General features: G+C 48.7%; 1 long non-coding RNA gene across 1 annotated transcript in view; it reads right to left on the bottom strand.

Annotated features, from left to right (window-relative positions):
• Positions 1-3,673: 3,673 nt before the first annotated feature.
• Positions 3,674-3,949, bottom strand: part of LOC116077797 — a 7,068-nt gene continuing 6,792 nt past the window's right edge. The window contains exon 3 of the long non-coding RNA XR_004113335.1: positions 3,674-3,889. This is a non-coding gene — a long non-coding RNA (uncharacterized LOC116077797). The remainder of the gene's footprint in view (positions 3,890-3,949) is intronic.

The raw sequence follows: 3,949 nt of genomic DNA, 5'->3' as shown, positions 1-3,949 counted from the left end.
TCTCTGATTTGTGCGTACGTGCTCACGTGTACACACACACACACACACACACACACACACACACACACACACACACACACATTTTAAAAGAATAGCCAAAGAAAATGAGACTGTGAACAGAGTTTGAAGGCTGGGTACACAGGGCCCTCTGCCTACACCACTCAACCACTCCTAGATTTGTAAACTTGTCCTTCGGGATTTCTGATTCTAGAGCACACGTCCTATGAGCCCACTGTGAATCCCAACACCCAGGAGACCCCCACTCAATACCATAGATATGTTTTCCAAGCTTGCCCAGAAATCACTCTCCAGCCATGACCCTGATACCCAGCCCAGCAGACCCTGGGTCTATGGATGCCACTTGTGAGCCTGGAGCCAGAGGCCAAAGATGGTCACCATGAAAGGTTCTTGGCCAACCTATGGAAACAGTTTTTAAAATTGATACATCTTGGGCTGATGAGATGGCTCAGGGGTTAAGAGCACTGACTGCTCTTCCAGAGGTCATGAGTTCAAATGCCAGCAACCACATGGTGGCTCACAGACGCCTGTAATGAGAAACAAATTAAAAAAAAATTGATACATCTTATCAGGCTCACTGAGTCATGTGACTCTCTCTTTCCCTCTCTCTGTCCATCTGTCTCTGTCTCTCTCTCTCACACACACATGTACACACAACACACTTTACTGCTAAAATCATTGAACAAACACTTGGGGGGGGGTGGGTAATGGTAGGAGAACCAGGAGTTTGAGGTCATCCTTGGATATCAAGTCTGGCTACATAAATCCCTGTCTCAATCAAAGGAATAACAGCACACTGGCTGGATGAGGCTAGAGCTGTGCTCAGCAGTTTGCTGAATTTGGTGGGACAGTGGCAAAAGCTGCTAGGGAGACACACTTCCGGAAGGAGAATAATCACCTCTTGAGCAGACCCAGGCCGGAGTCTTCCTGGTTGTGAGAACAGACTCAGACTGGCATGGAGTAGCACTCAGGTTGTGCCCAGATTGGCCATGAGAACACACAGCAGCAGAATCAATGTCATCAATTATAACAGTCTGTCTATTTCCAAGGAGTTGCTGGAATTTCAATACAGCTAGGAGGACCTAAGTTCTCAGGGGACCCTAGCTGCCCTAGAATGGTTTCCTGTTTCTCATGTGAAATCCTGGTGTCATGAATAAAAATAAGCTCAGACTGGTCTACAAAGCAAGTTCCAGGACATCCAGGGCTACACAGTGAAACCCTGTTTTGAAAAACTAAAGAATAAAATGAAACCGTCTTTTACAACCTTGGCTTTGTATAAGCGTGATGCAAAGGATATGGAGCCACACCCTTTGGTCTGAGGCCTGCCGCTCTTTGAGCTCTTCTCTCAGGCCCTGTCCCTGGCTCTGGAGGAACAGCCTTTAGCTGCTGGCCCAGCAAGTGTCCTTCCCCACTCTCCCATCAGGCTCCAGGAGCAACGCCGGTAATAGACTTTTGTTAGATTTGTAAATCCCCAGAAACCAACCTCACTCACTTTTAATCTACTATCAAGGGACACGAAGTAAATCTGAGTGAACTGATGATGTCAGTTGGATTGCTGGATGCTTCACATTCAAACAACTCCGCAGCCTCGTGTTTTTATTCCTTTGTGGGTTTTTCCCCCTCACAAAATGTGGGTTAGCAAACCAAACAAAAAGAAAAAAAATTGAACTCCTCAGCCAAAACCACAGATACCAAATTTCAGGTTCTAAACAAGCCAATTTATAAATAAACATGCTGCGATTGTCAATGAGGAGCATGCTGGGAAAAAAGCAGTGGAGGCTGTTGGAGTCAGACGGTGGGACACTGCTGAGGCTCCGGTTCCCACCGTCTGACTCCAACAGCCTCAGCAGTGTCCCTGAGTAGCTGTGTGACATGAGACAAGTCACTGAACGTCTCTGGGCCTGTTTCCACCTCTATAAAATGGGATGGGCTGATATAGTTGGTCCAAGGAGAAGCCTTAACAATCACCCTCACAGATCACACAGCAATTTGGACCAAGCTTTTCTTTGCCATCATCCTAACAGGACTACCACATTGTTTTAGTTGGTTCAAGGCTCTCCGGGCTCTCATCCTGGAGGTCCTGTTTCCCAGAAGGCTCATAGACCTTTGGAACTCTCCCACCCCATTGGCTGAAGAGATAATGTTAACTTGAGGGCCATAGTCAGGAGCCTTTCTGGTCCACAGATGTCCAGACTGTGTGAGCATAGTTTGGTTTTTTTGGTTTTTTTTGTTTGTTTGTTTGTTTGTTTTGTTTTGTTTTTTTGAGACAGGGTTTCTCTGTATAGCCCTGGCTGTCCTGGAACTCACTCTGTAGACCAGGCTGGCCTCGAACTCAGAAATCCGCCTGCCTCTGCCTCCCAAGTGCTGGGATTAAAGGCGTGTGCCACCACGCCCGGCTCGTGAGCATAGTTTGAGACACTGTACAGGACCCAGTCCCACCCACTCCAGACACACTGAGTCCGACATGCATTTGTACAGCCTTGGGGATTTACGGGAAGCAATTCTACTCACGGGATCACAGGCTGTTGTGGAAATGTTGTTTTCCCCATTTCCCAGATGAGGAAACTGAGCCTCCAATAGAGCCTTATCTATTTATCATGTGTGCCATGGACCAGGAGACCCATCCTAGTGTACGACAGACCGAGTGACTCACCCAAGGTCACACAGCTAGTAAGACAAGACCCAAACCCAGGTCTTCAAAATCTCCAAGATAATTGAAGATTATTCTCTGTGTACCTCAGAATGGCAGAGAAACCCTGTGGCCACGGTGTAACAGAACCTCATAGTAACATAGAAACAGGCTGTAGATCCTGACAGAATGCCCCTGGCCCGTGGAGACCCCAGGGAGAGGCACAGCCATGACTTCCAGTGGTCACTCTCGGCTCCTGAAGCTGTTTGCGCATCGCTGATTCATTTACACAACCCAAGGATTACACAGATTTTCTTGATGATGCTGCCTTCCTCTCCATCTACTTTAGCAACTGGACCACAGGAAGAAGGCTCCCTGGAGGAGGAAACTGTCACGACCACCCTTGAACCAGCAAGGATGACGCGACACATTCTTCGGACCCCGGGGAGAGCCAACCCCCAGGTTAAATACTGTCTGGTCAGCCACTCAGGTAAAGCCACGTAGCGCAATCTTATTGGCTCACACAGAGGAAGCAAGCCAGTTGACCCGCCCATAACCATAAAAGGGTTTGTTTACTCTGTTAAGCGCTAGACGAAGACGGCTGGCAGGGCAGGGGCGGAGGCCCACGCCGTCTTTGAGGTGCAGCTTTCCTCAGCTCTCCACAGTTCCCCCTTTTGTTTTTAGAAAATGTTGGTAGGAGTCCCTGGAAAGGATTCGTAATCCCCAAATCTGGGGATCTCACGGCGGGTCTGAGCCTGTTGGAGGGCGGTGCTCAAACTCTTACCCGTCTCTGGGTCAGCCTCCCCACCCGGGGCTGCCCTGTTTTAGGTGGCCGAGACTTATCCGTCCACTCCGTCACTGACTTACCAGACCCTACTATCCGTGGAACGAATACCTCAGTGGGCAGGGACCATGCACAGTAATGATTAAGTTTTCATGACAGCGAGTCATGCCTGAGGGGACTGGTCCACCTCCATGGTGGCAAAGGCTTGTACAATCATGGCTGCATTGCGCTTTTGTGTGGTTTTCATATTGTAAATGTACCACAGGCAAACCAGAGAGGCTAGTACCATCAGTATCACCATAGAGCCTATGCCCGCCCACACCTTAAGATGATCCATCGCTGTCTGTATCCAGGAAGTCAAGCCATCGGCTAGGCTCAGGTCCACTCGAGTGGAGTTAATGTGGACGACCGCCTCTCGCAGCTCTCTCATCTTGTCTTCAAAGTTTGCAGAACCAATCCTGTAAGAGGAGCTTTGACAATTGCTTGGACAGATTAGCAGCCTTTGTAAAATTTTGATA

This window comes from Mastomys coucha, unplaced genomic scaffold, assembly GCF_008632895.1.
Source record: "Mastomys coucha isolate ucsf_1 unplaced genomic scaffold, UCSF_Mcou_1 pScaffold5, whole genome shotgun sequence".
Taxonomy (NCBI): Eukaryota; Metazoa; Chordata; class Mammalia; order Rodentia; family Muridae; genus Mastomys; species Mastomys coucha.
Note: the sequence above shows the minus strand (reverse complement) of the source record. Positions and strands in the feature narration are given on the sequence as shown.